The sequence below is a fragment of the Canis lupus genome, unplaced genomic scaffold, assembly GCF_011100685.1.
Source record: "Canis lupus familiaris isolate Mischka breed German Shepherd unplaced genomic scaffold, alternate assembly UU_Cfam_GSD_1.0 chrUn_S2256H2456, whole genome shotgun sequence".
Taxonomy (NCBI): domain Eukaryota; kingdom Metazoa; phylum Chordata; class Mammalia; order Carnivora; family Canidae; genus Canis; species Canis lupus.
Genome location: NW_023331143.1, coordinates 94,917 through 109,467, shown reverse-complemented (window position 1 = coordinate 109,467; position 14,551 = coordinate 94,917).

The following is a 14,551-nucleotide window of genomic DNA, read 5'->3' as shown; positions in this document are numbered from 1 at the left end:
CGGCACCCCCCCACGCCATCCCCCCATTCCTCTACCCACAACTCCCCCTACATCATCATCCCCCATGGCATCGGCCAACTACCCCATCCCCCGCACACACTACACAGCCCAATAATCCCCCACAGTATACCCCACACCATACACATATACCATCACCCACATTCCACCACCATCATACCCATGCCCCCACACCATGCGACGTCGAGCAAGGACCCGGAGCAGCTGCCCCCTGTGGACATGATCAGCGTCCCCGGGGTCTCCTGGATACCCTGCTCCCATCAGAAGCCCGGGTATCCCATAGAGTACCCAGGGGTTGCAGGGAGGAGGGGAACGGCAGGGAGCCCCCAACAGTGTGAGCAGTGAGTGAATCGAGGACCACAGTGCCCTGCCTCCACCACTGTCCACTCCTGGAGGTGGGAACCTGCACAGACACCAGGTCCTAACCCAGAGGTACCTGGGCTGATTGGGCCCAGGCTCTGTGGGGGTTGGGGTTGATTTGAGCGCCCCACCCAGTCCCAACCAAAGACTAATGGAATCAGGCCCACATGTCCCTGGCCATCCCTGTTCTCAGACCCGGGCTGAGCAAGCCCTCTCACTGCTGGAGTGGCCTGCTGGGCCCTGGGCGTGCCCCACAGATCCAGGTCGCTGATCTAGGGGCAGCCCTGGGGATCCGGGGACAACCCAGTTGGGGAGAGGAGGGGCAAGCTGGTGGGCCCCACCCCGCACCCACAACCTGGAGACAGGCTCCTCCAGTCCTGGGGCCCCAGAGGGACCAGGCCGGGGTCCAGCTGCCCTGCGGGAACCCAGTGCAGGAGCCCATGAGCTGCAGGTCGCAGTTCAGCTTTGCTGTCCTCAGAAACCGTCTCTCAGGCTGAAACCTCAGGACACAACGCCCCCCACCCCACGGAGTCCACACATGCTTCCCAGGTGGGGACTCCAGCACTCGACCCCCAACCCATGTGATTCTTGTCCTCATCATAAGGACAGAAAGGTCTCCTTCCCCAGGTGAAGGCACGCACCCACAGCTCTGAGCCCGTTTCTGTAGAAAGTCAATAAAATGTTGTGGTGTGAAAATGCACAGCCAGCCCGTTTCTGTGTCTCCCAGAACTCTGTGCACAGGGCGTGTAGAGACCCCCAGAGAGGAGGAGGGGGCACCACCTAGGCCCCAACTAGCCTGTGCAGGGGCGCCACCAGGCACACATAGCTGACGTCCCCACGTGCCTTCCAGGAGCGGCCAGACCCACTGCTGGACATGGGAATGTGGCCGAGCCAGAACTTCAAGCTCAGCTGACCCTCCAGCTGAAAGTCACTGCATGAGCAAGCCCCAGCGCTGCCAGGAGAGCCCAGCTAACTGCCCAGCGCCAGCACCAGAAATGATGTTGTGCCAACCATTTCGGGGTTTTTTTGGTGACCCAGCCAGAGGATCCGATTGCTGCACTTGATAGCTGCATGGGATAGACACACACACACCTCAAAAGCAACAACAACAACAAAAAAGCAACAAAAGATGGAATCCCCCCAATACTGTCAAACAGCAGCCAGATGGTTACTTACACAATGCTGTGGTCCCCAATAGGATACAGGGAAAACGCTATAAGCCATGACTGCAGAGGTGCTAGAGATGTGCCTGCTGTGTTCCAACAAGGAGGCAGAGGGGCAGGAAGCATCCTCCGGAGGGGGGGGGCCTCCTAGGAAAGGACACCAGGTCCCTGTAAAGGCTACGGAAGGTGAAATATGTCCTCCTCTCTTTCAGCTTCTGGTTTTCCTCCTAAATGCCATTTTCCTCAATCATAATAGCAAGAATTTATTTTATGTTTTTAAATTTCCTTTTATTGCAGTCCAATTTGTATGAATTCTTTCTTCAGCAAGGGTGTCATTCAGGAGAGATAAAGATTTTCCCAGACAGGCAACATATAAAAGGAGTTCAGGACCACTTAACCAGTCCAGTAAGGAATTTTAAGAGGGACTCTTCTAGTGGGGGGAAAAAAAGAGACCAAATGCAACAAAGACTAGAAAGGACGAGAGAACGGTCACCAGAAACACCAACTCTTCCGGTAACACAGAGGCACAAAGTTCATATCTTTAAATAGTCACTCTGAATGATGATAGACTAAATGCTCCAATCAAAAGATATAGGGTAACAGAGTAGCTAAAAATCAGGATCCGGGATCCCTGGGTGGCTCAGGGGTTGAGCCTCTGCCTTTAACTCAGGGTGTGATCCTGGAGTCTGGGATCAAGTCCCATACTGGGCTCCTGGTGGGGAGACTGCTTCTCTCTCTGCATAATTTCCTGCCTCTCTCTCTCTCTCTCTGTCTCTCTGATAAATAAAATTATTATTAAAAAAACAACATCCATCTGTACACTGCCAACAAGATGCTCACCTTAGACCTATAGACACCAACAGATTGAAAGTCAGGGGATGGAAAATCATCTATCACGCTAATGGATATCAAAAGAAAGCTGGAGGTCACATACTTATATCAGACAAACGAGATTTGAGACCAAACCCAGGGGGACACCTGGTGGCTCAGTGTTTGAGCATCTGCCTTCAGATCAGGGTGTGATCCTGGGATCCCAGGATCGAGTCCCACATCTGCCTCCCCTTAGGGAGCCTGCCTCTCACTCTGCTATGTTTCTTCCTCTGCTCCTCTGTGTATCTCTTATGAATAAATAAATAAAATATTTAAATTTCAAACAAGAAAGAACAAATACTGTAAGAAGAGATGAAGAAGGGCATTATTTCATAATTAAAAAGACTCTCTTTCAAGATCAAACAACTAAATATTTATGCTGCTACATGGCAATACCTAAATATAGAAACCAATTAACAACAAACGTACAGGAACTCACTGATAATAATACAATGACAGGGGATTTTATCACCCACTTATGGAAATGGACTGATCATCTATGCAGAAAATCAACCGGGGAACAATAGCCTTAACACACTGGACCACAGGGACTCAACAGATATAGTATGAACATTTCATCCTAAAGCAGAATACACACTCCTTTCAAGTGCACATGGGACATTCTCCAGATCAGTTCATATCATGGCCCACAAATCAGCCCTCAACAGGTGCAACAGGTACAAGAAGGTTGATATCACACCCTGTACATTTTTGGAACATGACGCTATGAAACTTGAAGTCGACAGTAAGACAAAAAATTGGACAGACCAAAAATACGTGGAGATTATGAACATCCTACTAGAGAATGAATGGAGCAACCAGGAAATTAACGAGGAAATTTAAAACGAATGAAAATGAAAACATGTTTCTCCAAACCTCTGGGATGTAGCAAAGGCAGTCCTAAGAGGGAAATACATAGCAATACAGGCATAGCTCAGGAAACAAGACGTCTCCAATACACAACCTAACCCTACACCTAAAGGAGCTGGAAAGGAATAGTAAACAAATCCTAAAGCCTACAGAAAGGAAAAAATAAAGATGAGAGCAGAAATAAACAATGCAGAAACAACAAAACAGTAGAATGGAATAACGAAACTAAGAGCTGGTTCTTCAAAATAAATAATAAAATGGATCAAGCCCTAGCCAGCCTTATCAGTGCGAAAAAAGAAATGACCTAAATAAATAAAGTCACAAATGAGAGAAGAGAGATCAAATAAACACCAGAAAAATTAGGCAATTATAAGGGAATACTAAGAAATTATACGCTAAGAAACTGGGAGACCTGGAAGAAATGGACAAATCTCCAGAAATGTGCAAACGAGCAAAAATGAAATAGGAAGAAATAGAAAATGTGAACAGACCCATAACTAGCAAAGGAATTGAATCAGCAAGGCACCTGAGTGCCTCAGTCGTTGAGCATCTGCTTTGGCTCAGTTCATGAGCCCGCAGACCTGGGGGATCAAGTCCCACATCAGGCTCCCCGAATGGAGCCTCATTTTCCCTCTGCCTATACCTCTGCCTCTCTGTGTCTCTCATGAATACATAAATAAAATCTTTAAAAAAGAAAAAAAAATAAGAAGATGAGAACGGACCCAAATAAAATCACAAATGAGAAAACAGAAATAACAACCAACACTAGAGAAATACAAACGATTATTAGAGAACATTATGAAAAATGCCAGCAACCAAGAACCTGGAAGAAACAGATAAATTCCTGGAAATATATAACATTGCAAAAATGAAAAAGGAAGAAATAAGAAACCTGAACAGACAGATAACCAGCACAGAAACTGAATCAGCAATCAAGAATCTCCCAACAAGAGACGCTTAGATCAATAGAACAGAATGGAAATCTGAAACAAGATACAAACCTGTAACTCTATGATCCATTAATTGACAACAAGGCAGGAAGGAATATCCAATAGCACAAGGACAGTCTCTTCAACAAACCCTAACCCTGACCCCAGGATAAGAACAAATGGTGTTGGGAAAACCAGGCAGTCACATGCAGAAGAATGAAACTGGACTACTTTCTTACACCATATATATAAAAAATAAATTCAAAATGGATGAAAGACCTAAATGTGAGACCTGAAACCATTCAAAGAAGAAAAGATAGGCAGCAATGACTTTGACATTGACCATTGGATGTTCTTTCAGATATGCCTCTGAGGTGAGGGAAACAAAAGCAAAAATACTATTGGGGCTTCATCAAATTGAAAAGCTTCCACAAAGTGAAGGAAACAACCAAAGGTAAATGGCAACATACAGGAGGTGGGGCAAGATGGCAGAAGTGTAGTGTCCCCAAATCACCTGTCCCCACGAAATTACCTAGATAACCTTCAAATCATCCAGAAAATCTACGAATTTGGCCTGAGATTTAAACAGAGACCAGATTGAATGCTACAGTGAGAAAAGTTCATGATTCTATCAAGGTAGGAAGACGGGAAAAAGAAATACAGAAACAAAAGTCATCCAAGTGTGAGGGGCCCTGTGAGGAGCCCGGCTAAGGCTGGGGCGAGTTCCCCCAGGACAGAAGAGCTCTGTGCTGAGAGAAGGAGGAGCTGCACTAATCTTCCAGGGCGGAATGGCGCCTTCAAGTAGTCAGAGCAGGACCCCAGGAGGGCGTGGATGCCCTAGGGCCCCCTGGGACTCTAACAGACACGTGCACTCCCAGGAGAGTGCACCGAGTTCCCTGAGGGCTGCAGGGCACATGCATTGACCCGGGAGCAGCTCTGTGGGCCTCGGGTGGCGGCTCTGCGAGGAGGGTTTGCATGGCCCCAGGAGCAGCTTGGCAGCGGCTCCTCCTGCAGAGGAAGAAGCTCCGTGCCGGAGGGTGCTGTGGGGCTCCGGGAGCAACTCGGAGGGACTTGGGCGGTGGCTCTGCAGTGAGGCGGCTTTGCAGCCGGGAGCGAGAATCCAACAGCGCAGGCCCGGGAGTACAGGGCTTCGGGACACAGCCCAGGATTCGGCCTCCCCCAGGACAGGCAGAGGCCCAGAGGGCCCAGGACAGCATGGACGCTCCTGCTCAGAGCTAAGCAGATCAGCGGCCCCGCCCCAGAGCCTCCAGACCCTTCAGATGGACCACTCCTGAGTTACTGCGGGGGCTGAATACAGGTTTCCAGAGCTGGCCGCTGACACAGGGGTTTTCCTCCTGGGGCCTCACGGGGTAAACTACCCCCACTGAGCCCTGCATCAGGCAGGGGACAGAGCAGCTCCCGCAAGTGCTAACACCTGACAATCAGCACAAAAGGCCCCTCCCACAGAAGACCAGCTAGACGGACAAGTTCCAGGGGAAGTCAAGGTACTAAAGTATACAGAATCAGAAGATACTCCCCCATATTTTTTTTCATTTCTGATTGCTTCCCCCAACCTTTTCCCCCTTTCTTTCTTTTTCTTTCTCTTTTATTCTCTTTTGTCCTTCTTTCTTCCTTTATTCTTTTTTTTTCTCTTTTCTTTCCTTCTTTCTCTCCTCTCTTTTTATGCTTTTCCCAATACAATTTGTTTTTGGCCACACTGCACTCAGCAAAATGACTAGATGGAAAAGCTCTCCTCAAAAGAAAGAATCAGAAACAGTCCTCTCTCACACAGTGTTACAAAATCTGGATTACAATTCAATGTCAGAAAGCCAATTCAGAAGCACTATTATACAGCTACTGGTGGCTCTAGAAAAAAGCATAAAGACTCAAGAGACTTCATGACTGCAGAATTTAGATCCAATCAGGCAGAAAGTAAAAATCAATTGAATGAGATGCAATCCAAACTAGAAGTCCTAACGATGAGGGTTAACGAGGTGGAAGAACGAGTGAGTGACATAGAAGAAAAGTTGATGGCAAAGAGGGAAACTGAGGAATAAAGAGACAGACAATTAAAAGACCAGGAAGACAGATTAAGGGAAATAAACAACAACCTGAGGAAGAAAAACCTATGTGTAATTGGGTTCCCGAGGGTGCCAAAATGGACAGAGGGCCAGAGTATTTATTTGAACAAATCATAGCTGAAAACTTTCTTAATCTGGGAAGGGAAAAAGGGATTCAGATCCAGGAAATAGAGAGATACCCCCTAAAATCAATAAAAACCATCCAACACCTTGACATTTAATACTGAAGATTGCAAATTCCAAGGATAAAGAGAAGATCCTTAAAGCAGCAAGAGACAAGAAATCCCTGACCTTTATGGGGAGGAGCATTACGGTAACAGCAGATGTCTCCACAGTGACCTGGCAGCCCAGAAAGGGCTGGCAGGATATATTCAGGGTCCTCAATGAGAAGAACATGCAACCAAAAATACTTTATCCAACAAGGATCTCATTCCAAATGGAAGGAGAGATAAAGAGCTTCCAAGACTGGAAGGAAATGAAAGAATATGTGATCTCCAAACCAGGTCTGCAAGAAATTTCAAGGGGGACTCTTAAAATTCCCCTTTCAGAAGAAGTTCAGTGGAACAATCCACAAAACAAGGACTAAATACATATCATGATGACACTAAACTCATATCTGTCAATAGTAACTCTGAACGTGAACAGGTTTAATGACCCCATCAAAAGGCGCAGGGTTTCAGACTGGATAAAAAAGCAGGACCCATCTATTTGCTGTCTACAAGAGACTCATTTTAGACAGAAGGACACCTACAATCTGAAAATAAAATATTGGAGAACTATTTATCATTCAAATGGTCCTCAAAAGAAAGCAGGGGTAGCCATCCTTATATCAGATAAACTAAAATTTACCCCGAAGCCTGTAGTGAGAGATGAAGAGGGACACTAAATCACACTTAAGGGATCTATCCAACAAGAGGACTTAACAATCCTCAATATATGCCCCAAATGTAGGAGCTGCCAAATATTTAAACCAATTAATAACCTAAGTGAAGAAAATTTAGATAATAATACACTTACACTTGGTGAAATCAATCCAGCTCTTTCTACCCTCGATAGGTCTTCTAAGCACAACATCTCCAAAGAAACGAGAGCTTTAAATGATACACTGGACCAGTTGGATTTCACAGATATCTACAGAACTTTACATCCAAACTCAACTGAATACACATTCTTCTCAAGTGCACATGGAACTTTCTCCAGAATAGACCACATACTGGGTCACAAATAGGGTCTGAACTGATATCAAAGGATTGGGATAACCCCATGCATATACTGAGACCATAATGCCTTGAAATTAGAACTAAATCACAACAAGAAGTTTGGAAGGACCTCAAACATGTGGAGGTGAAGGATCATCCTGCTACAAGACGAAAGGGTCAACCAGGAAATTAAGGAAGAATTAAAAAGATTCATGGAAACTACTGAGAATAAACATACAACCGTTCAAAATCCTTGAGATGCAGCAAAAGCAGTCCTAAGGGGGAAATACATCACAATACAAACATCCATTCAAAAACCGGAAACTACTCAAATACAAAAGCTAAACTTACACATAAAGAGGCTAGAGAAAAAACAGCAGATAGATCCTACACCCAACAGAAGAATAGAGTTAATTAAAATTCGAGCAGAATTCAAGGAAATCGAGACCAGAAGAATGGTGGAACAGATCAATGGAACGAGGAGTTGGTTCTTTGAACGAATTAATAAGATAGATAAACCATTAGCCAAACTTATTAAAAAGAAGAGAGAATATTTAAATTAATAAAATCATGAATGAGAAAGGAGAGATCACTACCAATACCAAGGAAATACAAAGAATTATAAAACATATTATGAAAAGACATACACCAATAAATTAGGAAATCTAGAAGAAATGGACGCATCCTGGAAAGCCAGAAACTACCAAAACTGGAACAGGAAGAAATAGAAAACCTAAACAGGCCAATAACCAGGGAGGATATTGAAGCAGTCATCCAAAACCTCCCCAGACACAAAACTCCAGGGCCTGATTGCTTCCCAGGGGAATTCCATCAAACGTTTAATGAAGAAACCATACCTATCTTACTAAACCTGTTTGGAAAGATAGAAAGAGATGGAGAACTTCCAAATTAGTTCTATGAAGCCAGCATATCCTTAATTCCAAAACCAGACAATGACCCCACTAAAAAGGAAAATTATAGATCAATATCCCTGATGAACATGGATGCAAAAATTCTCAACAAGATACTAGCCAATAGGATCCAACAGTACACTAAGAAAATTATTCACCATGAACAAGTAGGACTTATCCCAGGGACACAAGGCTGGTTCAACACTCGTCAAACAAACAATGTGATTCATCATATCAGCAAGAGAAAAACCAAGAAACATATGATGCAGAGAAAGCATTTGACAAAATAGAGCATCCATTCCTGATCAAAACACTTCAGAGAGTAGGGATAGAGGGAACATGCCTCGACATCTTAAAAGCCATCTACAAAAGCCAACAGCAAATATCATTCTCAATGGGGAAGCACTAGGAGCCTATCCCCTAAGATCAGAAACAAGACAGGGATATCCACTCTCACCACTGCTATTCAACATAGTACTGGAAAACCTAGCCTCAGCAATCAGACAACAAAAAGACATTAAAGGCATTCAAAGTGGCAAAGAGGAAGTCAAACTCTCCCTCTTTGCTGATGACATGATACTCTACATAGAAAACCAAAAGCCTCCACCCCACGATTGCTAGAACTCATACAGCAAATGGTAGCATTGCCAGATACAAAATCAATGCCCAGAAATGAATGGCATTTCTATACACTAAAAATGAGACTGAAGAAAGAGAAATTAAGGAGTCAATCTCATTTACAATTGCACCCAAAAGCATAAGATACCTAGGAATAAACCTAACCAAGGAGGCAAAGGATCTATACCCTAAAAACTATAGAACACTTCTGAAAGAAATTGAGGAAGACACAAAGAAATGGAAAAATATTCCATGCTCATGGATTGACAGAATTAACATTGTGAAAATGTCAATGTTACCAAGGCAATGTACAGGTTCAATGCAAACCCTATGAAAATATCATGGACTTTCTTCAGAGAGTTAGAACAAATTATTTTAAAATTTGTGTGGAATCGGGTCCCTGGGTGTTACAGCGGTTTGGCGCCTGCCTTTGGCGGAGGGCACAATCCTGGAGACCCGGAATTGAATCCCATTTCAGGACCCCAGTTCATGAAGCCTGCTTCTCCCTCTGCCTGTGTCTCTGCCTCTCTCTCTCTCTGTCTCTCTCTCTCTCTCTCTCTGTGTGACTATCATAAAAAATAGACTTTTGTGGAATCAGAAAGACCCTGAGTAGCCAGGGGAATTTAAAAAAAAAACAACGATATCTGAGGGCATCACAGTGCCAGATTTCAGGTTGTACTACAAAGCTGTGGTTCAATACAGTGTGGTACTGGCACAAAAACAGACAAATAGATCAACAGAACAGAATAGAGAACCCAGAAGTGGACCCTGAACTTCATGGTCAACAAATATTCGATAAAGGTGGAAAGACTATCCATTGGAAGAAAGACAGTCTCTTCAATAAATGGTGCTGGCATAATGGACATCCACATGCAGAAGAATGAAACTAGACCACTCTCTTTCATGATACACAAAGATAAACTCAAAATGGAAGGAAGATCTAAATGTGAGACAAGAGTCCATCAAAATCGTAGAGGAGAACACAGGCAACATAATTTTTTAACTTGGCCACAGTAACTACTTGCAAGATACATCCACGAAGGCAAAAGAAACAAAAGCAAAAATGAACTGTTGTGATTTCATCAAGATCAGAAGCTTTTGCACAGCAAAGGATACAGTCAACCAAACTAAAAGACAACCTACAGAATGGGAGAAGATATTTGCAAATGACGTATCAGATAAAGGGCCAGTTTCAAAGATCTATACAGAACTTCTTAAAATCAACACCAAAGAGACAAAGAATCCAATCATGAAATGGGCAAAAGACATGAAGAGAAATCTCACAGAGGAAGACATTGACATGGCCAACATCCACATGAAAAAACGTTCTGCATCATGGACATCAGGGAAATACAACTCAAAACCACAATGAGATACCAGCTCACACCACTGAATGGGGATAATTAACAAGCAAGAACGAACAAATGTTGGAGAGGATGCGGAGAAAAGGGAAGACTCTTACACTGTTGGTGGGAGTGTGAACTGGTGCAGCCACTCTGGAAAACTGTGCGGAGGTTCCTCAAAGAGTTAAAAATAGACCTGCCCTATGACCCAGCAATTGCACTGTTGGGGATTTACCTCAAAGATTCAGATGCAATGAAACGCTGGGACACCTGCACCCCACTGTTTATAGCACCAATGTCCACAATAGCCAAAATGTGGAAGGAGGCTTGGAGTCCATTGAAAAATGGATGGATAAGGAATATGTGGTTTATATATACAATGGAATATTACTCAGCCATTAGAAACGACAAATACCCCACCAATTGCTTCAACAGGGATGGAACTGGAGGGTATTATGCTGAGTAAAGTATGTCAATCGGAGAAGGACAAACAGTGTATGTTCTCATTCATTTGGGGAATATAAATAATAGTGAAAGGGAATATAACGGAATGGAGAAGAATTGTGTGGGAAATATCAGAAATGGAGACAGAATATAAAGTCTCCTAAATCTGGGAAACGAACTAGGGGTGGTAGAAGGGCAGGAGGGAGGGTGATGGGGGTGAATGGGTGATGGGCACTGAGGGGGACACTGGACGGGATGAGCACTGGGTGTTATTATGTATGTTGGTAAATTGAACAAAGTAAAAAATTAATTTATTAAAAAGAAGATTCATAGAAACTAATACGAATGAAGATATTACCATACAAAATCCTTGGAATGCAGCCAAAGCATTCTAAGGGGGAAATACATCACAGTACAAGCATCCATTCAAAAACTGGAATGAACTCAAATACAAAAGCTAACCTTACTCATAAAGGAGCTAGAGAAAAAGCAGCAGATAGATCCCACACCCAACAGAAGAGAATTAATTAAAATTCGAGCAGAACTCAAGGAAATCAATACCAGAAGAAATGTGGAACAGATAAACATAACCAGGAGTTTCTTCTTTGAAAGAATTAATAAGATACAGAAACCATTAGCCAGCCTTATTAAGAAGAAAAGAGAGAAGACACAAATTAATAAAATCATGAATGAGAAAGGAGAGATCACTACCAACACCAAGGAAATACAAACGATTTTAAAAACATATTATGAACAGTCATACACCAATAAATTAGGCAATGTAGAAGAAATGGACGCATTCCTGGAAAGCCAGAAACTACCAAAACTGGAACAGGAAGAAATAGAAAACCTGAACAGGCCAATAACCAGGGAGGAAATTGAAGCAGTCATCCAAAACATCCCAAGAAACAAAAGTCCAAAGCCAGATGTCTTCCCAGGGGAACTCTATCAAACGTTTAAAGAAGAAACCATACCTATCCTACTAAAGCTGTTTGGAAAGATAGTAAGAGATGAAGTACTTCCAAATTCGTTCTATGAGGCCTGCATCACCTTAATTCCAAAACCAGACAAAGACCCCACCAAAAAGGAGAATTATAGACCAATATCCCTGATGAACATGGATGCAAAAATTCTCAACAAGATACTAGCCAATAGGATCCAACAGTACATTAAGAAAATTATTCACCATGAACAAGTAGGATTTATCCTCGGGACACAAGGCTGGTTCAACACTCGTCAAACAATCAATGTGATTCATCATATCAGCAAGAGAAACACCAAGGAACATATGATCCTCTCATTAGATGCAGAGAAAGCATTTGACAAAATAAAGCATCCACTACTGATCAAAACACTTCAGGGGATCCCTGGGTGGCGCAGCGGTTTGGCACCTGCCTTTGGCCCAGGGCGCGATCCTGGAGACCCGGGATCGAATCCCACGTCGGACTCACGGTGCACGGAGCCTGCTTCTCCCTCTGCCTGTGTCTCTGCCTCTCTCTCTGTGACTATCGTAAAAACAATTTTTAAAAAAAGTTAAAAATAGAGCTACACTACGATTCCAAAATTGCACAGCTAGGTATTTACCCCAAGGATACAGAAGTTGTTTAGTAGATTCAAAGAGGAACACGCAGCCCAGTGTTGGTCGCAGTGTTATCAGCAACAGCTAAACTGTGTATACAGCCCAGAAGTCCATCGACAGATGAATGGTCAGAGACGATATGGTAAATATACACACTGCGACATCACTCGTTCATCAGAAGGGATGAAATGAAGCCATTTTCAATGACATGGGAGAAGTGGAAGGGACTTATGCACAATGAACTCAGTCTGAGAAAGACAGATACCAAATACCATACAATTGTATTCACATGTGAATTTTAAGAAACCAAACAGGCAAGGGGCGAAGGATGGATGAGAGATGCAAACCAAGAAACACACTCTAAACCACAGAGAATAAACTAATAAATACCAGAGGAAAGTGGGGGGGGGGATGGGGAATCAGGGGATGGGGATAGTGGAGGTCACCTCTGACCAGTACCAGGCATTGTATTCAAGGGTTGAATCACTATGTGGTAAACCTGAAACTATATCATACTGTGTTATCACTATGTGGTAAACCTGAAACTATATCATACCTTGTTTACAAAGAGGAATTCAAGTAAAACTTTAAAATAATAATTGGTAGTATAGAGGAAACATGTGTGCACAAGAGATAAATCAGAAAGACAACTGGAAATCCAAACAAAGAGTCTTTAGAGCCACAAATCCCCTCCTCAGCTCAGCTCAGGAGAAGCCTGACATGCCTATTCTCACCCCAGCAGAAGCCTGGATTTTGATTCTCTGGGGAGGCCACTGACGTGGTAGAGTCAGGCTCAAAGAACCCAAAACCTAAATAGAGTGCATAAGAATAAACTGCCCAAGATGGTAGGAGTCCCAGTGCAGGCACATGCCAAGGCCCAAACTCTAACCATACACAGACATAACCCTAACCCTACACTTAAGCCTAATGTTAACCTAACCCTTTAACAAGAACTATCACGGGATCCTTGGGTGGCGCAGCAGTTTGGCGCCTGCCTTTGGCCCAGGGCGCGATCCTGGAGACCCGGGATCGAATCCCACGTCGGACTCACAGTGCATGGAGCCTGCTTCTCCCACTGCCCGTGTCTCTGCCTCTCTCTCTTTCTCTCTCTGTGACTATCATAAATAAATAAAAATTAAAAAAAAGAACTCTCACTAATCAAAAACCAAACACAAACCCAAAGACCGAAACACATTTACTGAACCTTCCTGCCTACCCTCACCCTAACTCTTAAACCTATTCTAAACCCTTAACCCTGACCCTTACCTTAAATCTAACCCTAACCCTAACCTCTACCAATAACCTTAACTTAATGTACTCAAATTCTATTCCTAACCTTTACCTATACCCTAACACTAACCCTCTAATACTAATCCTATCTCATACCCCAAAGTGTACCCTAACCGGTACCCTAAAACTAATCTCTAACCCACTGCCGAACCCTCTCTTACCCTTTTCCAAAACCGTACTCTGACCCTGACCTGACCCTATACCTAACACCTAACCAAACACTAACCCTAATCCTAGCCCTAACCCCTATCCTAAAACTAACCCTCACCCTAACCCTAAACCTAGCCCTAACTTTAACTCTAACCCCTAACCCTAACCCTAACTCACACCCTAACCCCTAACCCTAACTGCAAACCTAGCCCAACCCTAAATCTAACCATAACCCAAACCCCAATTCCTAACCTCCTGCACTAATCCCTAAAATCTTAACCCTAACCCTAACACTAACTCCTGTCCATAACCCAAACCCCCATCCTAACTCCTAAACACTGACCCTTATCCTTATCCCTCACCCTAACCTCTAATCCGTAACCATAAGCATAATCACTAACCCCTAACATCTAACCTAAGCCTAACCACCAACTGACTCCCCTCCCCTGATCCTATTATTCATTCTACCCATTCACTTACCCTGTGGTTCTGAGTAGTCCCTTCTGAGGTGGACGTGGCCCGCAACGGCGCCTCCAGAGTCCTCTAGGGGGTCCTGAGGAAGCTGGACTCCTGTGAGTGCGAACATGGCCCCACGTGTTCCAGAGTCATAGTCAGCGGGTCCTGAGTACGCCAGATCTCCTGTCACTGTGGAGTATGCCTCACATCCTCTGGAAGCCTCACAGCAGGTTTTCAGGAGGCCGGGGGCTTCCCGTCAGCCTGGACATG